A 27,761-nucleotide genomic window follows, 5' to 3' on the forward strand; every position below is an offset into this window, starting at 1 on the left:
ACTACACTAGGAGTCTTCTTCTTCTTCTTCTTCTTCTTCTTCTTCTTCTTCTTCTTCTTCTTCTTCTTCTTCTTCTTCTTCTTCTTCTTCTTCCTCTTCCTCTTCCTCTTCCTCTTCCTCTTCCTCTTCCTCTTCCTCTTCCTCTTCTCCTTCTCCTTCTCCTTCTCCTCCTCCTCCTTCTCCTTCTCCTTCTCCTTCTTCCTCTTCTTCCTCCTTCTCCTCCTCTTTCTCTTCTTCATGTCTATATGTTTAGTAATAATAAATGAGAACTATATCACACGAGGATGTGCTAGTGAGCTCCAATCTGAGGAAGGATGGTAGAGCTTCCCTCTCTCTGACCATTTCCTTTACTCTGGAAATGTTACCATTCACACTGAAAACTGCTTCCTGTGTGGTAGAATGTTCCCACGAAGGCTTAATCGTGACTATTAGGATGCTCCAATTTGAGATATCCAAAGAAGATTTCTGTCCAGTCGGGAAAACAGAAACCACACTAGATGTTTCAAAACAGATGGCATTTGATACACGGGATTAGCTGTGCAGTCTTGGGAGCTGAAATAGCCTAGACATCAGCAACTGCAAGGGTCTCCACCAGCCCTGGAAGTCGGGGTAGAGGAGGAAAGAAGGGGCCTGGCCTGGCCTGAGCAGGGCCAGTGGGGCTGGTGTCAACCCCCAGGATCTTGGTGGCAGTTACTTCCCTGCCGAGGGTCACAGCCTGGTCACTGCCATCTCTCTGCAAGTGGCAAGGCTGATACCAGTGGGGATGCAGGAGGGGGCATTAGCAGCACCAGAGGACTCTGGGAGCCTGAGCCAACTGTCTACTACCATCTTCCCTGCTCGCTTTCCCACCTGCCTCCTGAGCTCTCATTGCTGCACTCAGTGTGTTGGGAAGCTCGGCCTGAAGCCCCAGCCTTGGCAGGCCTGGATGGCCTGGAGCTGGGGGCAGTGGTGAGTGACCAGCAAGAGCCTGGGCAGGCCCCTCTGGAGGCTCCACAGTGTCATTTGCACCTTGAACAAAGGTTGGGCCTCTGGAGCTGTGGCCTACTGAGCTTCTCACAGAGGCCTGGTGGGCGACATGCCTGCAGATGGGATGACAAGGGCAGACCTTCCCATCTGCCGGTCACCACTGGAGGGTGCGTCATTTGGGAAAAGGACAACAACCGCTTCAGCAGGAGGAGGGAATCCCTTTCTTGCCCTGGGCCTCATCGCTTGGATCCTGAGCATGCAGGGAGCTATGAGGCACCTCTGGGAGACAGACACCGTGTTCTGGGCCATGTTGTCAGTCCACAGGACAGCTGGGGGACCCCAGGAGAGAAGAATCGTGGACTCCACCCAGCTGAGCAGCTTCCTGTTCCTGTCTGTGTTCATCGCACTTTTACCCGAGTCACCCAGCCTGCTCCTCTCAGATCTGTTCTGAGGGAGTGTGAAGCTTGTCGAGGAAAGACGTACGCTGTGGCATGGGGGGCACAGAGACCCCGAGGTCAGCCGCGGGAATGTGGGGCGCACCGAGCGCTGCCAGAAAATGCAGCATCGGGAACTCTGCTCCTGCTCTGTTCTCAAGAAGTAAGGACTTGGTCTTATTAATGAAGATTCAGGAAGGGAAGGGAGCTGGGGACTTGGGGGAGTGTAGTGGGGATGGAGGTGAGACGGTCCTCTAGACACCCCCTTGGCTTTGGGGTTCTTGTTGGGGCTCTGCTGTGTTCCTTATGGGGAGATGCATCAAGAACATGGGGCCCTGGGACTGAGTGCATGGGACCCCTCTTTGTGCCCACCATGTCTTTCTCCTTTTATAGAAGTGAGAAAAGACACAAATCTGAGGACCTCCCTGGAAGCTGGGGGCCAGGAGCTTGTTTTACGTACTCTTCTCCATGCTGATACAAAAACCTGACATCAAACATTAAATGGAGAAAGGCTTATTTAGCTCTCAGTTTATAATTGGCTGGCTCCAAGGTAGGGTGATGTGGCCGACAGGCATTGCGGAGGAGAAAAAGTTCATGGCGAGCAGAAGGAGGCAGTGCAAGCAGCAGGCGGCTGCACCTCTTTCCGTCTCATATATCTTGTCCCAGTTACTCAGGGTGGGCAGCACTCACACCCTTAATCCTAGTACCCTTGGTCCTAGCACTGCCCCATGAATCAGTCCCAGTGTCACACACTGTCCATCCAGCCACTCTGGAAAAGCCCCACATATGACCACATGGGGTCTTGGGGGGACATCTAGACACAAGCCAGACTGGAGCTATATGTGGTTCATGTCCAGAGTCTTTGCAGACAGAGCTCCTCTTGCTAACAGGGTGAGGCTGAAGGGCATCTACTGTGGGGCAGGGTCTGTGGGTGCAGAGAGTGATTCCCTGGGAAGTTGCAGGGATTTTTCCTGGGGACCATCTGGAGTCTGAAGTGCCCGCTCAGATGGGTGCCGTGGTCCAGGCCTGCCAACTCAGCCATTTGGGAGGCTGAGGCAGGAAGATTGCAAATCAAGCCTAGCCTGGGCAGTTCAGTGACTTAGTGAGATCTTGAATCAAAATTTTAAAAAGGACTGGGAAGGTAGCTCAGGGCAAAGGCCCTGGATTCAATTCCTAGTACCAGCAACAGAAAAACAAATACATGGACTAGGGCCACCTCTGTCTGACTTGTGTGGCTGGAGCTGGCTGTGCGCAGGACTCATCTCTCAAGGGAGGGGCTGGAGCACAGAGGGGGCGTGTACCCCACTCGCTTCCTCCCCAACTCCGAGGACCTGAACGGTGATCTCACACTGTACTTCTCAAGATTTTGTTTTTAGCTCAAGCCCTCTACAGTTTCTGTCCCCTAAGCCGAGAGGATTTGGTCCGGCTCGGCACGCAGATAATTGCCCGGCTTTCGGCTTGGCTTTCTCAGAGTGTAGGCTCTCCCTCTGTGCCTTCCCTTTCTGTTAAGAGCATGGCAGGCTTAGTTCAACCCTGTTGTTCTGTAAATGAGTGAGCCAGGCTCCAGTCACAGGAGCTGTCGCAGCCTGGGCAGGGACCTGAGGCTCAGTCCCTACCCTGCAGCCCAGGCCCCTCTGAACTCCTGCATTCACTCCAGGGCACTGACCCGCTGATTTATTTTGCTTTAAAATACTGTGCAAGTTGCTGTTGCGTGGACCGAAGAAGCGTCCTGGGAAAGTCATTTCTGCAGACGCACTGTACAGGAGGGACAGGGTGAGGGCCCCGCCTCTGTCCAAGGAGCAGTGGGTGAGGCTGCGTGGCAGGGGCTTCCGGCTGTGATGGTTTCAGATTAGGGCTGCCCACTGAGATCCCAGCTTGGCTTTGGCAGCTACAGTGGTAGGGGTCTTCCTGCTCTTTCCCTGTCCCCAGGCCAGCTGTTTATTTTTTTATTTTTTGGTGGATTGAACTCAGGCCCTTGCGCTTGCTAGGGAAGCGCTTATTCCACTGAGCCATCTCCCAGGCCCCTCCCCAGGCCATCTTGCACCAGCCTCTCTCCTGACAGCTCCTTCTCTCAGAGTTGCCTCCCTCAGGAGAGGTGGCTGGCAGAGGTCCGACACCTGAAGGCTGTGTGGCTTGTGCCTGGGTGTCGGAAGGTGGGCAGTATGTGTGGTCATGAGATGTATATGTGTGCCAAGGTAGGCACATGCACAAACATGTGTGTCCATGGGCAGGCATATGTGTGTCACATGGAAGGCATGTGTGTCATTGAGCACACATGTTCAATGTGTACATAGGCCAGTCTATGTACATGGACAGAAAGGTGTGTACATGGGCAGGCATGTGTGTGTATATGGACAAGCATGCATATGTACATGGGCAGCTGTGTATATGTTACACAGAGAGGTATATGTGTACATGGACATATATATGTGTGCACACACAGAGGCAATGTATGTGTACACAGGCAGGAGTGTGTGCGAACACCAGCAGGAGTGTGTGTGTGTGTGTGTGTGTGTACCAGGGCAGGCATGTGTGTATAAGGGCAGACACATGTATGCACCCCTACAGGCATGTGTGTGTACAAGACATGTATATGTATAGGTAGTCAGACACACATGTGCACAGGTAGGCCCATGCATGCACACGTACCTGCAGGCTTGTTTGTGGGCAGGCAGGTGCAGCTCCTTGCTGACAGTCACCATGCCCCCACTGGAGAGAATGTCCCTGATGCCACTGCACCCATGGGGCCCAGCACTCTGCCCTGGCCAAGGGACAGCAGGCAGGATCTGGGTACTCGTCACGGTGGCATGCCCGGTGGCCCTGACTCGGACATTGCAGCCCGGACACCCCACGTTCCAGCTCCCCCTTCCCGCCTTCCCGGCTGTGCCTACTTCCACACTGGCTGCCGTGCAGGTCTGCAGGAGACTCTCCCAGCAGCTGGGAGCAGCAGGCAGCCTGAGCAGCCACGGCAGCAGCCAGGAAGCACCCGCACCCTTCAAATTGGGACTCTAGCCCTTTAAATCTGCTCAGTTACCAAAAAAGAAGAGGCATCAGACCCTGTTAATTAAAGCTCGCCCTAGTCCATCACTCTGTGGAGCTGCAGTGCCCGGCTCCTGGCTGATGGCTTAGAGATTCTCCTGAACTCCCAGCCATGGATCTTGGAGCATTTCCCCCGAGATCAGCAGGAGGTATGATTGCTGCCGATGGCACTCGGAGGGTTGTGTGGCTCTAAATCAATACGACAGCTGACTGCATGGACGCTGCCTGGCCCCCTCTCTTTCCCTCTTCCCCCTTCCTCCTCTCCAATTTCCCAGCTTGCGTGTAGTTGAGACAAATCAAGTTTTCATGGGTTTCAGAGGAAGGGAAGGGGTAGGGAGGTCCGGAGGTGCAGTAGCTCCTGATGTGTTTGTTTCGGCCCTAGCTTCACCTCACTGCCAAAGTGGTTTAGAGGAGCGGGGAAACATGTTCCACTCAGCTCTGGCTTGTGCAAAATTGTATTTTCCTGGCTGGGTCCCTTTCCCCTGGTTGTCACCCTGACTTGACTCGCTTCTCAAATCCATGAATTGCCACTTGGTCTGAAGATGGCTGTGCATTGTCCCTTATGTGATGGGAAAACTCATGCCCTGCAACTTTCCCTCCGTAAATCGTCCCGGAGGACATTGTGTCCAGAGACACCTGTCCCTCAGACTCCTTCCCCATTTATTCAGAATGCTGCTAGGTTCAAGCACTTGCTATAAGATTTCAGGAATTCTGCACCCTGTCTCTGGCGTCTTTTGAGGAACTCACTTTTAGCTGAGACTCAGTCCTGTTGCGAAGAGTTGTTTTGATTCAGGAATCTGCTCCAGCCTGGCAGAGAGAGGGAGTAGATTCATCTTCTTTGTACGTCGCATTTTGTAAATTGTACTTGGGCCCAGAGAACATCTATCTGCAAATCCTTCATTGATTTCTCTTCGCCCCCACTGCTTCTTTCTGGGCGAAATATTTGCCTGGAGTCAGACCCACAGGAGAGGTTTCCTTTCCGTCAGCTTGACGTGGCTCCACAGACGTCCCTGGAACCTAGACCCTGGAGGACGGAGCTGTTTTGGTTATTCTGAATAACAGTCTTTGGGTCCTAGGACGGATAGGGCCCAGTGGTGTGGGAATGGTCTCTGCGGTTTTCCCTGGCCCCCCGGCTGAGGCACTCGGGAGGAAGCACTTTCCTGGTTTTCCCAGGGGCTTGGAAACAGGCTGAATGAAGATTTTCACCTTTCAGGTCTTGCAAGGGCTGTGAGCCAGAACACAGCTCACGAGAGTGGGGATTTCCCCCAGAAGTTGCTGCCTGCAGAAGCTGAAGTGTTTCACGTACAGTAGCTGCTGTGTATAGCTGTGCCTTCCCAGGGCTCCTCAAAGGATGCCCGAGAGTCATGGGAATTGGCCTGGCTGCTCCCGGCCATGGTGGGCTCAATGCATTTCATGTGGCCAGGATGATAAAACTGTCTGCTGTGGCAGAAACTCTCTGGGTAGAACACCCTGTTCAAAGCCTATGAAGGAAGCATAGCCATCCGAGTGGGAACCTGAAGATTCCAAAATGAGAACCCGGGGAGAGGCGTCATGCAAGGTAGGGAGGGTGGCCCTGGAGTTTGGTGGCCTTTTGCACAGCTGTGCCTTTCAGCCAGCGTGTGAAGGGCTTCATGGAGGTTGTAAATAAGCTGTGGTCATGTGGAGTGGGGTGAGTTCCATGGGGCTCCCAGATGTGGGACTGGGACAGGGCCCCAAGTATGGTGGTATCTCATCTGGGACACCTTCCTGCTTCCCCTCCCAGAGACATAGCTCTCTGTCTCTCTGGGCACGGTTGCTCAAGAGCTGACACCCTTCTTCCACTCTCTGGGGAAGCCAAAGAGCCCAAGCTTCACAAAATAGGCCTGGGACAAATGTCCCCGTGCCCTTGGACTGGTGAAGGCCATTAGCAATAAGTAAGGAGACTGTTCCTTTGCATCAATTTTTCTTTTTAACTTGATGGCGTGTTGTTTGTTTTTAATTTCCTGATGTCTGCTGGCTTTCAAGCGGTTGTACTACTGATCTCAGGGGAATTTGTCCAGACCTGGAGACTCTGCAGGTCCTGTGGCCCCACTGCGATTCCCCCAGTGACCTTGGTGGCTTCTCCATTTGGCAGAGGCTTCTCACATTCCCCAGGTGGTGGAGTGGAAAGGGTGTGGCCTTCAGGGACTGGCTGACCTTGGTTGGAATTTCAACTTCATCACCTAACGGTATGTGGCCTGCGCCTGTGATCTGATGTCTCCGAGCCTCAGTTTCCCCATCTGCAACATGATAATTTTGTCAGGACTAAAGGGATGATTTGGCTGAAGCCTGCATGGGTCATAGGTGTGAAGAAATTTTTCTTCTTTCCATTGTAGCTGTCTTTAATTAGTGAAGTATTCAGAGAGCGACACTGGCTCCTCCATTCACCGCTGGATGGTAGGGCAGGGACGAACATGACCCTCCCAAGGTTTACCTGGGGCCCAGCCTGGCATTTCGGAACCCTTAGTTAGTCGAATGAGCACATGATGTTCTGTGGACTTTTAACCTTCAACATAGGTGATTTCTAAGGACCAATCAAGACCAATTCACACTCAGTTTACTTAGGAAATAGAACCGAGTCAGTGAGATAGATTTTTTTAAAAAAGCCCCATGACTGTAATAAATTTGCACCAAGATGTATCCATTTGTGGAGAAATTTGAATTGCAATATAGAAGCCTCCTGCATTCGGCCCTGGATGAGGTGTCTGTGGACTCAGGAAGTGTCCTTGGAGCTGTTCTGATTGCTGAGGACGCCGAGGGGCAGCTGCCTCCCCCACTTGAGCTACTTCCTCTCATGCTTCAAAGGGGACAGCTCTGAGAAGGGAAGAAAACAGCTTCGGGTGGAAAGAGGCACTTAACTATTACTCGAGGGTAGAGAATGAGCCAATCAATATATCGTTCAATAAACCAATCAGTTAAACTGTGCAAGTCCTAGTGCCTTTTGGGGAGGATCATTGATACAATAAATATACATCAACAATAATCAGCATCGTAATAACTAATACCACCGCTGCCGCCCAGCACTCTAGCAGGGTCTCTCCCTGGCTGCTGGCTGTGGTATCAGTGTAAGAGAGACATCACCCCTGTTTCCGAGTGGGGGGCTTGATGAACCACCAAAGGATGCTGACATAGACCACGAAAGGCCAGGAGAGCCACCTACCTGGGGCACCTTCGGCTAGGCGAATGCAAAACTGAGTCTCCCAAGAGGTAGATTTCAGAGATTGTTCTGGGCTGAAAAGTGACATAGGGAAAGAGGTGAGGTGGAGGAGACACGATAGGGGGTGCTGGCTGTTCCATCTGGCTGTGTGGTCAGCGAGGAGGCTGGAGGTCTGCCTCTCTCCTTCATTCTGAGGGACATCAGGAGGACCATGAAGGAACTTCCAGCAGGAAGATTTGGGAAAATTAAACCCCGCAATTATGCATGGAACATGGAACCTCTGGCACGCTGAGTTCCAGGCATGGGATGGCAGTGAACTAAACAGAACCCTGGCTCTGCCTTTGAGTGAGATGGATGCTAGCGCTGAGCTCTGAGTGCAGGAGAAATATTTTTAAATGATCCTCTTTATTGCTGGGTTGAGAAAGATTGTAGGTGAGCTGAGGTCTAAGCAGGGAGACTAGCTAGGAAGTGACTGTGACTCCCAAGTGACAGAGAGGTGGCAGTGTCCAGCAAGGGGGGGTGGGTGGTGGAGTCGTCATCGTGGGGAGGGGTTGGATTCTGAACTTTCTCTCTCTAGGATGGAGGAGCTGGGGTTTGCTGATGATCGGACAGTTGTATCAGAAGGAAGGATGACTCCACGATGACTCAAGCTGCTTTGGCCTGAGATGGGGACAATGTGGGTGGAGCGGGAGCTGGGTGTTTCTCATGTTCACTCTGAGGCGTCTGTTGAGCCTCCCGGGAGGTGTGGAGTGGGCAGTCCCAGAGCCCAGGACTGGAGACTGGGCTAGAGACAGCCCTGAGAGTCATTGGAGTCCAGATGGCGTTGCAGGCTCTGTCCGATGAGATCATCAGGGGGTGATGAGAGACGGAGAGGACGCGGGGCCGAATTCAGGCTTCGAAGCTATTTATGGGCTGCGGGGAGACCGAGCAGAGACATCGTCCGTGTTCAAGACAACGTGTGGCAGCCACTGTTTGCATCCTAAGTGTCCCCCCAGGGCCCATAGATGTGAAGCTAAGTCCTGAGCTTGACACCATCGGGAGGTGGTGGCAACTATAAAGGCAGAGTCCCATGGGAGGTCTTTGGACTGGGCACGATGCCCATGGAGGGGACCGTGGGACGCTGGGCGCTCCTTCCTGTCTTCTGGTGTCTGGCTGGGAGGTGGGTAGTTTTGTTCCACACTGCCCTGCCGAGCTGCCTTATCACTACCCAAAGCAAGGGGACCGCTGGATGAACACAGGCTGAAAGCTGCTCAGCTCTGAGCCAAATGAATCTTTTCTCCTTATGAGCTGGTCATCTCAAGTACTTGTTATAGTACTGGAAAGCTGACTAATATGACACCCTTCCTGCGTTTGACCTTCCCCCTTTCCCTGAGACCAAGACTGAGAGGGAACTCCCTTCATTTTTAACTTCTCCCACAGACCTGCTAAAGTGCCTCTTGTCTGTAGAACACCCCTTTGACTTCCAAGGTCTGCACTAGTGTTTGCTTTTGTCTTTTTTCCTTTGTTTTCTTTCAACATTAATCCAATAACTCCTAGGCATGGAAGACACAGAGGAAAAAAAAACCCTGGACTTTACCTTACTTGCAAATAATGCCTATTCACTTGTCTCTTATTTCCATAAAGCATTTTGAGTAGCATTGTGGTTGTGTGTATATAATGAACATGATCACAAGCAAAAAATATTTTGCGCCCCCAAATTTATATTTGTAGTCTAAGATCAATTTAAAAAGAGGAGCATGATCAGGAAAACATAAAACAGAATTCAGGAACCTAGGACATATTTTTGAGTCAGAATATAATTGAGTCACAAATCTGATTAGAATTTCCTGGTCAGCAGAAGCCAAATACGGGGGATGCTCTTTAAAACTTAACTGAAGTATTGCATGCATATGAGGCTATTCTTGTGTCATAATCACATGGCATCTACACTTTTGCAAACAGAGCCTCTTATTTTGCATTAAGAGCCCGCTATCCACACCCTGGGCCTACCTGGTAGTCTGCGATCAAGGGTGCTTTCCCAGGTGCTGATGCCCTCCCTCAGCCAATTTCAAATTTCTTGGGAATTGGTTTCTGAGTTTCACCCAGTTCCAAAGTTTTCTGGCATTTCATTCTAAAAGAATATTTCCTTCTGGGGTTTTCATTAAATCCCTTAAATGAAAAAATTAAGTGGCTCATACCATAACATATTCTGGATAGAATACACATATATATTGCATGTGACAGAAAATAGAAAATTGTAAAAGAAGGCTAAAAAAGGCAAGTAGTGGCGATGATCTCCCCTCACTGAAGCTCAATAAGAGACAGAGGTAGAAGGTGGACGCTACGTGTGCTGGACATCCAGAGCCCGGGCGGGGTGCAGCTGGGAGTTGGAAAGGGGGAGTTAGCCTGCAGCTTCCTGCAGCCAGTGGGGTGGGCGCCACACTGAGGGAGGAGAAGGAGGAGGAGAGGGGGCTGCGGAGCTTGGCTGGGATGCTGTTGAGGAGACCGCTGCTTCATGAGACCATTCATTCTCATGAGGAGAGAAGGAAGACAGGTGAAAGAAGTCATAAAAGCTATGGGAGGTTTATTTCTCAATGCAATGGGAGTGATTTTATGTTCCTTGAGAAATCAATAGTGAAGCAAAGGAGGAGTTGAGGTAGAAGGCTGGTAAAGAAGCAAGGATGTAGAAAAATTCTCTCTCTCTCTCTCTCTCTCTTTCTCTCTCTCTCTCTCTCTCTCTCTCTCTCTCTCTCTCTCTCTCTCTCTCTCTCTCTCCACCTCCTCTTTTGTTTCCCTGGTCATGGGCCCCAAACCTCCTCCCTATGGTTCTCTTTTGTTTGAAGCTAAGCCAGCCCTTGGCAAGGGTCCTTGTGGGGGACCCTTGGACAGGAGGTCCCAGGCCTCTCCCGACAGACAGGGGCCCTGGGGGACACATGTTGACATCTTTCAGCCATCAGCCCCAGGATGCTGGGGCTGGTGGGGCCTCGGGGAGCATCCAGTCTGTGCATTGCAAATGAGGAAACTGAGGCCTGCAGTTTTCTGACAGGATAGAAAGGAGCACAGTCACAACCCAGATGTCTGAACCTCTTGACCGTAGTGCCACCACAGCATTTCCCAAATGTTCCCTCCTCGTCTCTAAAACGCCAGTGTCTCGCGTTTCAGCCTGCATCGGTGGTAACGCGGGGAGGCTGTGTTGAGACACACATTCCCGGCCTCTTCTGTTTTTGTGCTTGAGCTTGAATCCAGGGCCTTTGCACTGAGCTCCATCCCAAACCCCTTTTTAACATATTAGTTTGAGACAGGACCTCGTTGAATTTGCTAGAATGCCCAGATTGGGCTCAAAGTAACAATCCTCCCATCTCAGCTGCCCAAGATGTTGGAATTGCAGGGCACCAAGCTCGGAGGCTACAGCCTGTTTGAATTTCTGATTCAGCAGGTCTTGGGAGGGGCTGAGCAATGGCCTGTCTGACAGCTTTTCTAGGGGTTTCTCGGAGAGATGCTCTGGGCAGGGTGGGCAACAAGAGAGGCAGAAGAAGGAGAAAAGAGTCTCCACTTGGGCCCTTGAGAGCATTCCTTGGGGGCCACTGTCAGGGCTGAGGGGGTGGGGGTGGCCAGCTGCCAGTCTGGAGAAGGACCCCTTCTCCACTGTAGCCAAGAAGGTCTGAGGAATGCAGTCAGGCTGGCTGAGGCCTGAGACGAATCCCCGGAGAGGCAGGCTGTCCTCAGCGCAGCACGCTCTGTGCTTTCCCACTGCTGACTGCCCGCCCCTCCATGGGGGACAGAGTCACCGGAAAGCCCGCTGCCAAGGCCACCATGACCTAGGCTCGGGATCATCTCACAGAGCACACAGCCCCCTCTTCCCTGCCGACTCAGACCTGCACCATCTTCCGGCTTCCCAAGGAAAAGGGGAGCCCCGGCTTGCTCAGCTAGGTGTGACCCGAAGTTTCCCTTCAGTTTATTCCATTATTGTGGCGCTCAGAGCATATGTCAAATGAATTCTGTGTCTCTGGCAGGTTATTACGCGCTGAATTAGTGTGCTGAAATAAAAACTATAATAAAGCTGTACCATACTCTTAAATTGTTAAAATTTATTATAAAATGTGCATAGTTATTAACTGATTTTTGCCTGTGTGCATTTGGCCGCCTGCAGCCAAGGAAGATGAAAAGTGACTCTGTCAAAGGCAGGCCGGGACAGACTTGGCTCGTGGAATTCTCCAGAGAGTCCCAGATGGGACAGGAAATTCACACATTCTCGGGAGCGTGGCCGGCAGCTCCCTGGCGCTGCCTGCAGCAATCCAGGACTCCGGGGCTGTAAATCTGGATCCCGGGGAAGGAAACCCATCTGTCCACTTCACAGAGGCCCTGGGCAGGTGGAGGGAAGTGTGCAGAAATCATGCTTTGCCTTCACTTGGGGGACACACTCAGCCTCCACTTCCTGGACCCAGGGCTCTGCCTGCTGCAGACTGGGCTTCTGCCCCCACTTCTCCCCAGGTCCTTTACCTACCCTGTCCTTTGGGGCCGATTTTCCTCCACTTAGTCGGGCATGGTGACACACAGGCAGCTATGGCTGTTTTCCAGTGGGTCCAGCAGCTAGAAGCTGCCCCTGGCTGGGGGTCTAGATCTCCCTTGCTGCACAGAACGGAGGCCAGAGAGTTTACCCCACCCCCTTCCGCTCTGGGGAGCACGGAGAGGGGGTAGTGCTGCCCCCCCCACAGAGACCCTTTACTGCACACCAGGGTGGAGAAGGCCCCTGTGGCTTCTGCGCAGCAGCCCAAATTAGGGTCCAGGCTGCTCGCTGACCTTGGCTCTTGTTCCCTGTGACCCACCTGTGCCAAAGCAGTGTCCACACTGTTTATGGGCCCTGGGTGCTTAGACCAAACTTCCCTGCTGCCTGAGAAGAAGCAGAACGAAAAGCCCAGCATGATTCCCAACGTCAGGGCTCGGCGTTTCCTTCCATCTCTGCCACTGGGCCTAGAGTTGTCCTTGGGTCTTCAGCAGTCAGCACTGTGGGTTTCCATGCAGAATGTACCAGGAGCATGGGGTTCTGGGACACTCGGTCCTGACTTTGGGTTTTGGAGGGGTCCTGTGGTGAGCTGAGGGACTGCTTGGCTTTATGGTGCCCAGTAGGAGAGATGGCCCTCTTCTCTGTTCCTGGGTAGTGCTGATTTGCAGAGAATGGTGAGACTTCCCCGTGTATCATCACACCAGGAGCTGGGGAGGGGACTGCTCGGTTGGGGACATAGAACATGCTGTGCTTATTTGGACTGTAGTTAATCAATCTATTCTTCTGACCCTGGAACCAGGGGTGCCACCTGATGGGAAGGTGGCAGAAGGTGATCTAAATTTTCAAGTCTGCTGGGTGGGACAGGTTCCCTTCTCGCTGTAGTCAGTGATTTGGAGGGAAATCAAACTGCAATGGCAGGATCCTAAGACACCTCCATCAGTGGGATTGTCCAGAGCCCCGGGTCTTCCCTTTTCTACCCTTGAGCCTAACTAAGGAGAGGCTACAGGGCAGAGAGGGAGAGGAAAAACGTTTGGATTCCAAGAAAGTAATGGCTTTCTCCCTTTCCCTCCTCCCCTTGTCATGGTTGTGCAGGGTACACGGGAGATAACGCGATTATGCGGGCACATAATAAAGTGGAATCTAGTTAGTTCATCAGCACCGTCTCTGTGGCCAGCAGAGTGATTTCCTGGTTTTAAACGACAGTGAAATTGCTGATGTGAGAGCGGTGATTGCTGAAGTAGATCGTAAAGTGGCCAAGTTCAGAGCACCGTGGTGCACTGCAGAAGCCCAGCGTTTCAGACGCGTCTCTGTAGTCTTCAGCTTGTTCCAGAGTGAGGCGAGGCAGTTTGCAGAGATGCATGTCCGGTTGCAAGCTGTAAGTAAATGAGAGAAATTAAATGCACAAAGAAAATAAGACAAATGGAAAGCACGACCAAGGAAGCAAGATAGAGCCGGGGAGGAGGCGAGGACACGGATCATGACATCACACCCTGGGCATCCCTGAGGGCAGAACTCCAGGGTGACTCTGAGTGTTTGCTTTGCCCATGCAGAGAGGGAAGAGATGCCTATTGCAGACCCTATTGCTGATCCGAGAGAGGAAAGCCAGCAGCTGCTTACGAGAGGCTGCTCTTCTTGAGATTGGTCCCATGGGTCCCCAAAGAGAGGACGCGGTACCATGCAGCAGCAGCAGTGTCCTACGTGGCCTCCCAGCCCATATGGCAGGGAGTCTTGCAGGGGCTTTGCAAGGCTGCCTCTTGGAACAGCCCTCACGGCAAAGGCTGTTAGAGGACTAGAGCGATCCCCAAATGGGCTCTGAAAGTCTCATCTCAGCTTTGTCTTTTGGAAGGGGGAGGATTGGGATTAAACCTCTGAGTCCTTTGCACTGGGCTGCAAACTCCAACCCAGGTCCTGTTCATTTTTTTATTTTCTAATTTTTTATGTATTTGGTACGGGGTCTGAATTATGCAGCTCTGACTTTTAATGATCCTCCTGTTTTCAGTCTCCCTAGCACTGGGATTACAGGTGTGCCCCACTATGCCTTGTCTCTGTGGCCAGCTCAGTGCAGCTGAGTGGTGGTGGTGGGGGACCGGTGTGGCAAGTGGTGCTTGGGATTGAAGGCTGGTCCCTGCGCTCGCCTAAGCAGGTGCTTAGTCTGCTGACCTATCTCACTGGCCTCTCCTGGTTGTTTTTTAGTTTGTTATTTTAAGATAAGTTCTCCCTAAGTTATTAGGTTGGCCATGTTGGGCTCGAATTTTCGATCCTCCTGCCTCAGCCTCCCAGAGTGTTGGCATGACATGTGTGTGACACAGTACCTGAATCTGATTTCACGCTACAGTTTCAATTACATCCGATGGGTGGCCTTTCCTTCAAGCCACCACCCTCTGATGATCCCATGAAGTGGCATCAGAGGTAGCCACAGTTTTTAAGATGCATGTGTATACATGCATATGCTCATGTGTGTGCTCATGTGTGTGTGTTGGGGGGCTCAGTGAAGGATGGGGTGTGACCTGACCAGGCAGGCATTGTCTAATCTTTATCCTCAGCTTGTTTTGTTATTTTCTCAGATTGAGGTTCCTCATAAGAGTTCACATGAGAAAGGGATCTCTCTTACTAGCAATGGCCCTAAAACTACAGTTGAGAAATGTGGACAGCCTTAACTTCTGTAGCTGTTCTCCCAAGGTTTGAGAATCTCCTTTGTCACTACCAGCTCTGTGGCCAGGCAGAGTGACTTACTAGTTTTAAATTACAGAAAAGTTTCTGTGAGCACTGGTAATGATACTTACTTATTTACTTATTTATTTTGCTACTGGGAATTGAACCCAGGATATTTCCCCCTGGGCTACACCCTCAGCCCTTTTTAAATTTTTTATTTTGAGACATGATCTCACTAAGTCCCTATGTTGCTTAGGATGGACCTAATCTTGTGGTTCTCCTGCTTCAGCCTTCTAGAGTGTTGGGGCTATGGGCATGTGCCACCACAAGTAACGAATTTTGATGTGATTTGTCTTGACAATTACTTGGAGGGCAGTTGCCCTGGGATGCTGCTTGGGTGAAAACCCATATGCTTTAGCAGTTGGCATAGCTGGTGGTGGCCCCAAAATCCTTTATGCAAACTGAAGGAGTGAGCAGGACACCTTCCGGAACAGAACGCCATTCGGATGGAGCTCCTGGACCCTGCCCAGCGCTGGCATCTTTCTGATTGGTTGGCTCTTGGCTAATGTTCTTTTTGATTGGTCAGTTCCTTTGCCCTACAGATTGTTGACTAGATATTTTAAAAGTTACCCCTTCAGGAGAACTCAGGGTCCCATGGGACATCCACACAAAGGGTGTCACAGCTTCCTAGACTTTGGGTATGGCAGAAAAAAATTAATGCAGAAAATAGTTAAAGCAGGTGAACCAACCCTCTACTTTGGTAATTAACCACTTTATAATAATCCATATTTAACCATAAGCACTGTATTTTCCTGGCATATTCTCTCTGTGTTTGTGTGTGTGGTCATCCAAAAGCACTTAAATGCTAAAGGATATGAATGATTTTTTTGTTTAGTGAAAAGTGATGACCTTCAGTTTCAGAATAGCTGGTCTACATGTTTGGCATTTGTAGAAAATATAGAACAAGGTCACTTGTCTCAGCCTCTCCAACACAGGTCCAAGAGAGTAGCGCTCATTCTGTCCTGCCAGTGATCGGCTCAAGCAGGAGAAGCCGGAGTCGTAGAGATGGAAAAGGAAGAGGGGGAAACCCTGCGTCACACCCCCCTCATTCTTGGGTTTAGACTGTAGGCACCATTTGCCATTTCAGGTGGGAGACATAGCAAGGAACAAACCTGAAAAGGTTCCTGCTGTTACATACTCAAATTTCATGAGAGAGAGAGAGAGAGAGAGAGAGAGAGAGAGAGAGAGATGATAAAAACTTGGCAAGCCAGGCATGGTGGCACATGACTGTCATCTCAGTATTCTATGAGGCTGAGGCAGGAGGATTGCAAGTTTGAGCCCATCCTGGGCAGCTTAGGAACAGAATGAAAACTTATCTCAAAACAAAAAAATGTTGGGGTTGTAGCTCAGTGTGAAGGCCCTGGATTCAAGCCCCAGTACAAACCAAAGCCAAACCTTAATGAATCATTTTCTTTTAGGACTTTGAGTTACATCCACTATCTGCATCAAGCTGAGGTTGGTATCTATTGCAGTAGACACCCTTATCCTTATGGGATATATTCCAAGGCCCTTAATGGGCCCCTGAAATTATGTATAGTATTAAACCCTGTATATACTGTGTTCTTTTCCTAAACATACATACCAGCAATAAAGTTTATATTTTAAATTAGTGAGGGATTAACAACTAATAATAAAATAGAAGTATTCTAATAATGCACTATACAAAAGTTATTTAAGATATGAATTATTTATTTCTGGAGTTATCCTTTTAATATGTTCAGGACATGGTTGATTGCAAGCAGTGGAGATAGAAGAAAAAGGAAGTGTGGGCTGGGGAAGGCGCTGTGTGATTCCCTTTCTCTGGAGGGTGGGTTGCATTGTCCTGTTTCTTTGCAACCTATTCAGTTTGCATTACACTCCAGGCTTTGTGGGTGAATGACATGTTGGAGGAACTTTGGGTTCTGTCGGGCTTCAAGGGAGGGTGTGGATGTGTTTGTTGGGTTTTGTTTTCATGGGAGGTAGTTGGGCAAATTGAGGCTCAGATGAGACCAGAGACAGGCAGAATTTAAGCAATATGTGGTACTTTATTGCAGAATGGGTCTGGCCAGGCGAAGGTCAGACCCATTGGGCGCAAGCAAGGGATGAGAACATGCTTTGCATGGGAGTTTCGATAGGAGAGGGGGATATTGGTGAGGGGGTTGCAGAACTTTGGGTCTCTGAGTAGGGGTTCTAGAGTTAGGTGATAGACAGGGTGGTGTTGGGTACAGAAGGTGCTGGCGGGCTTAGCATGTCTCTTGTGGTTTATCATGGAATCAGCTCTCTGCATGTTGGCTGTGTGGGGTAGCTACTTAGCTGGAGAGGCTGTACAGGGAAGCTGCCAGTTTCCTGTTGAACACCCAGCTTCCGCGGGTGAGAATATCAGACCTACTTGGGACATTTTTCTCTTCTCACCAGGTGGAGGTCTAGTTTGGGGACCTGACAGGAGGGCGACTCCATGGACAGCAGGTGGAGTCTATTGAGTCCTCTGGGCTGGCCTCTCAGTATCTGGGTAGTTTGGGGGTCAACCAGAGGTTTGGCAGGGTTTCCAACGAAGCTTGGGTCTCTGTTGAGCAGTTGTCCGCTCCATGATGCGCTCTCTCACGTGCTAGCGGCTAGGGCGGCTGTCTGAGCTTGGTCTCCTCGTTCCTGGAGAGGAAAGCCTGGCATTTCTCTCCTCAGCTTCTTCTCCTCACTGGGTTGCCATTAGGCGAAAGACAACAACTGGAAGATCCATGAAAGAGCTAGAGACCTCATGCCACCATGATACCTGTGTATCCCAGTGCAGGACAGCACAGCCTGGAATAGCTAAAGCTTGGAGTCAGCTTCTACGCCCATCAGGAGATAAATGGGTGAAGAAAAAATGGCATTTGTGCACCATGGACTATGACTCTGCCCTAAAGAAAGATAAGCTTGAGGCACTCATAGCAAATAGACACACCATGAGACCCTAACGTTAAGTGAAATAAACCAGACTCACAAGCCTGAATATTCCGTGGCTTCTCTTATATGAGAAACCCAAAATATGAATAAAGAGCAAAATAAAAGATAACGGGAGATGGGGGATAGAATTTTCTATAAAAAGGGAAGGGAATCAAGAGACACAGGAGAAGAGGAGAGGGGAAGAGGACGAGAAAAGAACTGAGATGCGTTGTAAGCATTCACCAGCTCCCCAGGATGAATGTGAGTACTATGTACTGCAAAAATTTTTGTATGGATTTTAAAAAAAAGAAAGGACATCACCTCATGCACGCATCTCCCTTGTCTGTAGAGCTAACCCCTCCTTCACTTTCCCCCCCACTGCTGGCTGCGCACCGGCAGCTTGGAGCATTGCTTTTTATCTATTGTCCAGAATTTGTAGTTGTTATTTTGTAGGAGAGTTGGTCCACATGAACTATTCTTGCATAGCTTTTATTTTAATTAAAAAATTTATTTGTTTGATACAGGGTCTGTCTAGTGTTCCTCCTGTCTCAGCTTTAACAGTGCTGGGATTACAGGTGGGCACCACCGTACCCGGTTCTGGGGCTGGCATGGCATGCAGTACAGGGGATCGAATTTGAGCCCTTGCACTTGCCAGGCAGGTTCTTAGCCTGCTGAACTATCACCTCTTTTTTAATTTTCTTTTTTTTTTTTTTGTGGTCAACTCAGCCTGACCTGGGGGCGGGGCTGGCACTGCATGTGGTGCTGGTGACTGAACAGCATTCCCTGTGGTTGTCGAAGCTTGTCTAAGCAGGTGCTTTAGGCCACTGAGCTATCTTGCTGGCTACCTCTTTTTAAAAATTTTAAGAAAGAGAACAAAATATAATATCCTTTTAGAAATGATACAGAATTTCACTAAATGAATGGTAGGAACTTAATGATGGTTGCTATATTGTGTATTGTTGTCTTCAAATTAGTTGTTCAGGTTACCAGATATGAGCATTGCTTGGCCTCTAATGCATCATATGGAGTTTACTGTTATTATTTGTAAGAGAGTTGGTTAAAGATGGGCCACTGGGTTATTTAAAGAGCTCTAAAACTTAGCAAATAAATAAATAAGCAGATCGGATCACTTCAGATAGTGACAGATGCTCTGATGGAAAATAAGTAGGGCAGGATATGTGGAGTGTGCCTGTGGAAGGGGACACTTGAATTAGAGTGGCCAAGAGGTGACATTGAGCTGAAGCCTTGGGGACAAGGAGGAGCCCTAGGTGTGTGGCTGGGATTTGAGCACCCTGGGGGGGACATCAGGTACAGGGATGTGGAGGCAAGAATGGGCGTGGTTGTTGGCAAGGCCAGGAGTAGGCAGTGGGGACCAGGAGGGCATGGGGACAGCAACTGGGTCACACGGCAGCAGTGGTGCTCAATCTGCCTGGGATGTGAAGTCTCCTGAGGATGACGCACAATATGGCGATGCGGGTCTGTTAATGCTTTCAGGAAGGCCACCCTGGCTTGACAAGGAACAGGCAAAAATGGGGCAGGAAGGCAGATCAGAGCTGTCTGTGTACGCCCTCTTGGGAGATGCCTCCCTGGGCAGGCTGTGTGGGCGGCCAACACCAGGGGGCAGTGCTGACCATCACCAGTCTCCATCCCCAGAACCCAAGGCTGAGGTGAGGTTGACTGGAGCTATGCCTGAGACACTGCAGGGCCACAGCAGACAGCCGGGCCTGGGTCTGCAGTTGTGGAGTCTGCCTCTCCTGGGAAACTCGACTCCCAGTGGTTCAGGCTGAGCACTAGCAACACGAACTCCGTGTGTACAGAGACCTGACCACAGAACCTCATCTATCACTGTCAGGGCGTGTGTGTGTGTGTGTGTGTGTGTGTGTGTGTGTGTGTAGTCATCAGTTTTCCATTACTATAATGAAACAGCAGAAGCCAGAGACTTTGTAGAAAGGTTTACTTAGCTCATAGCTTTGGAGGTTCAAGGACGCAGTGCCGGTTCTGCTCAGCCCTGGCAAAGGGCCCGTGGCTCATGGCATCATGGTGGAAGATAGTGTGTCCACTACAGCGGGGCTACCCTGAAGGACAGGAAGCCAGGGAGATGGACCAGTGGGACTAACTGGGGTCCTTAGGGATCTTACATGACTCTGTCTAAGGGTCTGCTTTCCTTAGTGACTGAAGGACTCGCCACTAGCTCCCCACCCCATAAGGATACCATGACCTCCATCGCTGTGCTGAGGACGGAGCTCCCAGCACATGAGCCCCTGGGAGAGGAACTCAAGCCACAGCAGTGTCCATCAACAGCCACATCCTGCATCTTAAACATTTTTTTTTTTTTTTTAAACTGGGAACGGAATCCAGGGTCTTCCTACTGAGCTACATTCCCAACCCTTTGTTATTTTTTAAATTTTGGGACAAGTCTTCGCTAAGTTGCTAAGTTGCCCAGGCTGAGTCCAAATTTGTGAGCCTCTTGCCTCAGCCTCCCAGAGTGCTTGGATTACGGGAATGCACCCTCACTCCTGGTTCATTCTGCAGTCTTCAGAACCCTGGGACCTCACCTGTCAGCAGGGACAGGAACACTTCCTGCCGCGTGGGGATCTTGGATGAGATCTCAGAGGAGACGATGTCTGCTGAGTCAGCAGGACATGGTGGTGCTCGCTCCGCTGACAAGGATGATGTCTATTATTTCTCATAATCAAAGACAACCACCCCCCTAAAATGACAGCATACACTGAGCGATCAAAAAGTTAATGTTGAAAATTTAAAAATAGGTGTTACGGTAAGAGACACATTACCATGGATCAAAATCCCCTCCCTTACCCTCGGCAGACATGCTTATCCCAGTTCTCACCACTGCTGGAAGCAGCGCTGGAAGTCCTCTTCTACGCGTGTGTTTACGAGATGTGAGAAAAACACCGTAGATGCTGCCGAGCGCCATCCAGCAGAAAGGCAGGCTCCAGGGTGCCTTCAGCCACCGTGTTCACTGGATCTGGCTCCGTGGGTGTCGTGGCTCTTCCCCAGAGTCAAAATGAAAGGGAAGCATTTTGAATTGGTTTGAGACATCAAGGGAGCCATAGCAGTGCAACTAAAGACGCCTGTGAAGGGACTTCTGGAAGTGCGCAGAAAGTGGCCAGGCCAGCGGACAGGTGGCTTCTAAGCAATGGGAGTTATTTATTTATTTATTTATTTTTCATGGGAGTTATTTTAAGGAAGAGTCATGGCATTATGTCTTTTGCTGCAATAAAAAATTAAATGCTCATGGTCTTATCGTTCATTTATTTATTACTATTATTTTTAATGTATTTGGTTGCTATAGGGTCTCACTACTCAGCTCAGACTCGTGGTGATCCTCCTGCTTTTAGCCTCCCCAGTGCCGGGATTACAGGCATGTGCCATTATGCCTGGACTCCGGGCAGCTCAATCTGTCCTAGGAGTGGGGCTGGCACAACGTGTGGTGCTGGGAGGATGGAACTGTGGTCCTTGTACTTGCCTAAGCAGGCTCTTCAGTCCGCTGAGCGATCTCACCGGCCCCTTATTTTTTTAATCACGCTTTACATCCACAGAATGGTGGTTGCACTGAGCTCTGCTAGAACTCAGGACCAACAAGGAGTGTCCATCACTGAAAGTGTGGAATTAGCCATGGACCTGGGAGGTGCCAGGGTCACAGGCGCTGGTAGGACCTGGCCAGGAGGAGCCCGAGAGTGGTGTGTGAGCCTAAGGCTTGAGCTCCCTGTCTCTGTGCTCTGTAGCGCTATGGATGTACTCAAGGGAGCCCATGCCAGGGAGATCTGGGGGCCACAGCCTAATTCCATCCCGGTGGGGACCTCCAACCCAGCCTGACTCTGCAGAGATGAGCCCATTCCAGACCCACCTGAATCCTGATCATTTTGGACCCACCTAGGGCAGTCCTCAAGTAATGAAGGTAGACAACAGAAAAAGTAGAATGAGATGATCTTGCTGTACACCGCATTCATGTTTGTGCAGGCCCCAAGCTTGGAAGTGAGATGGCTCTGAAATGCTGGGTGGGTTTAACTTCTTCATAATGTCTTAAGTACCAACTGGAGGCGCTAAAAGTTTCAGCCCCCAATTTTAGAAAGTTTAAAAGTTTAATTGTTCATGTGTGTGTTGTGTATGTGTGTTGTGTGCATGTGTGTGTTGTGTGCATACATGTTGGGGTCTGAGTCCAAGGCTTTGGCACTGAGCTATATCTCTACTTCTTCTTGTTTTCTGAGACAGGGCCTTGCTAATTCACTAAATTGCTCAGGCTGGGCTTGAATTTGTAGTCTTGCCTCAGTCTCCCACAGCACTAGGATTAAAGGCCTGCACCACCAGGCCTGACTAGAGCTGCTTTGTGTTGGGGTTACCTGGCCCTGAAGTGTAGCAGGAGCCACTGCTCTCGCGCTCTTGCCTGTGGAGGAAGGAAGCCTGGAGAGCTTCCTGGCAGAGTGTCTCAGAACCCAACCAAATGGTGGGATTTCTTCAGGAATTGGGTATTTTTGATCCGTGTTGGGGTTGGGCTCTCTGCCATCTGTTCATGGCATACACAGGGGCTCCATGGCCCTTGCCAAGGGGCAGAAAATCTGGAAAGCAGCTGCTGAGACCCAGGGAGGGAGTCCCCAGGGCTCCTGCAGGTGGGTTATCTGGAAAGCCAGCACTGGGGGGTAGGGACTGGGAGTACACAGGAGGGTCCGGACACAGCTGCCAGGGCAGCTGGGAGGGAAGAAGCCCAGGCTTCGGGGTGTGTGAGGCTCCTGCAGGACTTCACAACATGTGCGTGCATGTTGGGGTCTGAGTCCAAGGCTTTGGCACTGAGCTATATCTCTATTTCTTCTTGTTTTCTGAGACAGGGCCTTGCTAATTCACTAAATTGCTCAGGCTGGGCTTGAATTTGTAGTCTTGCCTCAGTCTCCCACAGCACTAGGATTAAAGGCCTGCACCACCAGGGCTTCTGCCCACCTCAGAAGGGAGAGTGGGTATGGGAATAGAATGAGAGCTCTGTGTCCAGTGATGGGAATGGAACAAAGTAGGAAAACTTAAGCTTCAAACTTCTGAACAGGAGGGAATAAATACATACGGGGAAGTCTGGTGTGGCAGTACAGGCCTGGCAGCGCAGTACTCCAGGAGTCTACAGCAGGAGGGTCGCCAAGTCCAGTTTAGCCTGGGAAGTTTATTGACAGAATGAGTCCCTGCCTCAAAATTAAAAAATGAGCAAAGGGTATAGCTCAGTGACAAGGTCTTGACTTCAATCCCTATACGCTGTCCTCAAAGGAGCAAAACAGGAAGTGCGAATTCTGAATAAGCATGAGTCATTGGGACAAGAGAGATTTGGTGAAGTCCATATGTACAGTGAATTCAGATGAAATCTTCTAATTTGAAATAAGATGAAATAAAAATAAAATGAAGGCATATGAGTTCAAATAAAAGATAAAACCAAAGTGTGTGCGCATGTGCACACACACACACAAACACACAGAGACAGAGAGAGAGAGAGAGAGAGAGAGAGAGAGAGAGAGAGAGAGAGAGAGAGAGAAAGAGAGAGTGAGAGTGAGAGAGAGGTTCAGAGAGAAAGGATTAAGGTAAAAATTTGCGTGCACAATCCATACTAAGAATTGAGAATATAAATGACAAGTGCATATAAAGCGCATGAGGCTTGGTCAGCGCACAAGCCTTGCTGTTTGGAGGCAGGTGGGGAAGGGAGGAGCTGCTGGGGTGGGTTTGTGACTGGGTTTAGCCAGAGGGGTCCCTCGTTTGAGGAGTGTCCCTCGGGGATAGGGACCAAGGGCAGCCCAAGCCCTTGCTGTGGCTTTTGGGACTCTTTATGTGAAGGGGCCGTTAGACTCTTGGTGGTTCTAGCCCCTTTGCTCAGGAAACCTCGGAGACAAAGTGCTCTCCAGTCTCGGTTGAAAGTGTAGCCAAGTGGTTGAGATTGAAAGCCCTCAGGGCCTCCCCCCGGCCCCTGGAACCCCCAGCCTGAAGCAGGCCTTGGGGCCTTTGCTACGGTTTTGTTGTTTATTTCTTTCTGTAGTGCTGGGGATTGAACCCAGAACTTTTGCTTGAGTTATATCCTCAATGACTTATTTTAGCTAAGTGGCTACATTCCCTAGCTGGGCTTGAACTGCGGGATTTTTTATAAGGTGATTAATCCCTTTGTCACAGGGCCAGGTGCTTAGGTGAGTGTGCGTCCTGCTCCGGCGCCCCTTTCGGCTCTGTCCTCCAGGGTTAGGGGTGGAGGCCACCTGTTCAGCTCTCCCTGCAGCGAGGGAAGCCTCAGCCATCATCTCCCGGGGACATCAGTGCCTGCTCAGAGGCACAGGCAGTGTGGTCTGCAGGCTTCAGAGCGGCAGGGAACTACACCATGTTGGGCTCCAGCAGGGTCCATGTGGGGTGTGGGGTGGGGTCTGTGCACATCTGGCCACATCTGGCCTTGTTTCCCCACACATCTTTCTTGTTCTGTCTTCATATATCCTGACGCTCAAGGCTAGGCTTCTGAGGAGCACCCAGACTGTGTGCATACCTGGGAATGCTGGGAAACCAGGCAAGGAAGAAGGCTCCAGGACCAGCAAGGGAAAGGGCCAGACCTGCGTCCAGTGTCATAATATGTGAGGAGGGGATGGCCAGAAATTCACCTGAGCAGACCGAAGAAATGTCCCCACGAGAAGGGGACAGGCAAGTTTCCTGCCTTGAGGTACCTTGAGAAGGAGCAAGACTTCCTGTTGATCTTCAGGCCTCTCTCTGCACAGCAGTCTGCAAAACCTGACAGCAAGGTGGCAGCTTAGGGGTGTCAGAGGTTGGGTTACAGGGCAGACGGCAGCCCAGAAATACCAGAAGTCATGACCATGTGGCTGGAGGCATTGGGGACACCAGGAAGAAATCGAGACTGTCATCCTCCAGGTCCTGGGACAGCCACCCTTGCACAGAGCCCCTTGCAAAGAAGGAAAGCAGGAGGGGCAGCCGCCAGAGGGAGGAGCCCCAGCTGGACTGGAGCCCCGGTAGGCCCCACACACACCTCGGAGCACAGGGTGGCTGTGGTCCTGTCTGAGGCCAGCATGTCCCGGGGCGGCGGGGACCACTCCAGCCCCACTGATGTGTCTCACACAACTGTGGCTCATGAATGCGGGGAGCTAATGGAGGCCTCTCCATTCTCAAAGGCCCTGCCAAGTCTGCCACCAAGAATAATAAGCATTTAGAAAATAATTATACATCTGGACAAATCTGTTTCAGTCTACTGGATTGAACATAATCATATTAAAACATAATGAATACATTCAAACACACAATGCTTGATTAAGTGGTTGCTCAGGAAGGGGAGCCAGGAATAGGGGCTGGCTGGTAACCAAGCGGGGCAGCGAGGGCCTGGACCAACGGAGAGGCTGGCCACTTGGAGCCACCGCAGGCTCATAGCTGATGTTCCTTGTCACTTCTGGGTTAGGTCCTAATTTGCTTCTCACTGAAACTTGGGCTCATCTGTACAAACTAGTGATTCTGAGACTTGATGTTTTCACTTGGCGTTTGATCTTTCTCACGGTGTGGTCCAAAAATATGGTGAATGTTTTAAATTTTAAAATTTAAGGACAGCAAAAGACACATTGCCACAAATCCCTCTCGAGATCTTATCTCTCACACCAAACATTCATCCTGTCATTCTCAAGCGCTTTCTCAAGAGGTTTTCGAAGTCCTTGTTTGTATCTTTACTTGCTCTCTCCTGGCTGTCTTAAGGTTCTGAAATGATTAAAAACATTTACCTTCCCTGTCACTTTTCTTTTTAATTTTTAATCTTTGGTCCTGGGGGTAGAACTCAGGACCCTGCACTTACCAGGCAGGTGCTTATGCCGCTGAGCTATCTCCCTAGCCCTTTCCTGTCACTTTGCTGCTGGGGGTGGGGTCAGAACTTGCACTGTTCCAGGTTCAGTAAATAAGGTGGATGGGAGCAGAGGGCCATGCTTTCGTGAGCCTGCCCTTCCACTGGATGGTCTCTGGAAGCAGCATTCATCATATTTTTTATCATTTCTTAGAAAGACCCTCAGGAAAGAGGACTCCCAGAACTGCTTCAGAAAGTAGCCAGAGCAACGGGATAAGTGTGTCCAAGTGGGGCAGAGGGTTTAATGTCAATACCTTCTATTGTAATAAGGATTTAAAATTTTAAATGTTTACTGTATTTTTCCCACCACCCCTTGCATCATTTGGGATGGGAAGAGGAAGAATGGATGCAGGACACATTTAACACCCCAAATCCTGCCCCCTCTGCGCAGGTGTGGCATCCTTGGCAATTCCACGGTGGGCGTGCTTCACCATGTCTCCTTCTGAAGGCGAGGTGACACCAGGCAGCAGTGGTGCACGCCAAGCTGTTGTCTCAGTGCCTCTCGTACCCCAGCAGGGCCTCCCTCTGACTGACATACTGGTCACATTCCCTGGCTCCTGCACCAGGGTGAAGACTCAGGCTCCCTGGGGAATCTCAGGGATGCTGAGCACCCTCTGCCTTCGGGGTGCAGCTGGCTGAGGGTGCCTCCCATGTGGATCCATACCACCCCACGCCTTGTCCTCAGCTCCCTGTGGCTGCTCGGTCTCTGCCCTGTGTCAGCCCAGCCTGGGCATCTGTGGGTGCCAGCACTGCAGATGGAGACTGGCAATGACCACAGTGGGGTGATAGGGCTGGTGTCGGCACTGGTGGGTACCTCAGGAGTGCAGCCCCACCAAGGGTGGGGAAACTGAGTCTAGGCCTATTTGTTTTTGTGGAAACCCAGGCAAGGGTCCAAAGACAGTGACCTGGAAGCCCTGACAAAAGACCTGCTTGCAGGGTGACCGGGGTAAGGTCCCATAGCCACATTACTGGGGACACAAGCCTTAGTCACTGCTGGGTGTCCAGGCTGGTCCCAGAAGAGGGTCGCAGAATGAGACCAGAACTGGTGCTTGCAGGCTGGTCCCCTACTGCAGACAGGTTTGTGGTTGCCGATGCTGGGTCTTGTGGGGTTGTGGTTTTGTTTGTGTTGTTTTCACACAAAGTGCCTTCTCACTTTGAGCTATTGCTAGCATTCTTAAAATCAGCTGCTCTATTCCTCTGGCAGGCTGGGCTCCTCACACATAGCCTCTCGCCACAAAGGGCCTCCCTTACAGCCAGTCAACAAGTGAGGCATTGTGGCTACCTGTTGGGACAAAGCAAGCCAGGTCACCCTGGTCTCCTGTGCCCCAGGTTGACAGGAGATAGCTTGGCCTCTTTAGGATTCCCTTGTCTCTGTAGACATTTGGGTCATGTGCCTTGCTGTTTTTACTTATTTTTTAAAAGGAGCTACTTCATTGCTGGTATTATGCTTTAATTTGGGGGCTAGTTTGATAAGAATATTAGGGCAGGGATTTAACTCAGTGGTACTGTGCCTGACTGGCATGTGTGAGGTCCTGAGTTCGATTCCTGGTACCCCTCCAAAAAAGAATGTTAAAGAAAGCCATCAGTTTATCTAAATTTGCATTTTTTTTCCTGTACAAGGCAGCAGTGAACGCAAGGCCTTTGCACTGAGCTGCATCCCCAGCTGTCTCAGTTACTTTTTACTCATTGCCCGACACCCAAAATTAAGGAAGGAAAGATTTATTTAGCTCAGTTTGTGGATGTTTCAATCCATACTCGGCTGGCTCCCAGGCAGCCACACAGCAGAGAGCAGCAGTTCATGGCAGCTGAAAACAGCGAAGAGCAAAGGGAGGGGCAGCGGCTGCGGCTTCCAGCCAGCCTCTCGGCCCCGCCCCCTTATATTATAAACCAGCTGCCCTGGGCTGCGGTGTGGAACACACACGATGTCCGTGCCCTCCTCTTGCACGGGGGATGTTTACAAACTGAGAGCCCTGGCTCTCTGCTGAGTCCTTTAATTAAACTTCTAAACTTCTCAAGTTGATGCAATGTGTCAACCATCACAGTAGCCATTTAAATTTTCTTCCTTTTTGCACCTCCCTCCTCCTTCCTAGCTCCATTGGGCTGAGTGGCTGTCCATCTCATATCTTGACCACCTCTGATCCTGCGCGTCCCTCCCCCCTCCTAGCTCCATTGGGCTGGGTGGCTGTCCATCTCATATCT

The 27,761-nt window shown here is 50.6% G+C and overlaps 1 protein-coding gene across 1 annotated transcript in view; it reads left to right on the forward strand.

The window, feature by feature from the left end:
* Positions 1–4,479: 4,479 nt before the first annotated feature.
* Caln1 (calneuron 1) overlaps positions 4,480–27,761 on the forward strand; it is a 625,800-nt gene continuing 602,518 nt past the window's right edge. Inside the window, exon 1 of the mRNA XM_004630406.1 lies at positions 4,480–4,588. The gene's annotated coding sequence lies outside the window, so the exon portion shown is untranslated. The remainder of the gene's footprint in view (positions 4,589–27,761) is intronic.

Source organism: Octodon degus, unplaced genomic scaffold, assembly GCF_000260255.1.
Source record: "Octodon degus isolate 3935 unplaced genomic scaffold, OctDeg1.0 scaffold00035, whole genome shotgun sequence".
In the NCBI taxonomy this organism is placed as follows: Eukaryota; Metazoa; Chordata; class Mammalia; order Rodentia; family Octodontidae; genus Octodon; species Octodon degus.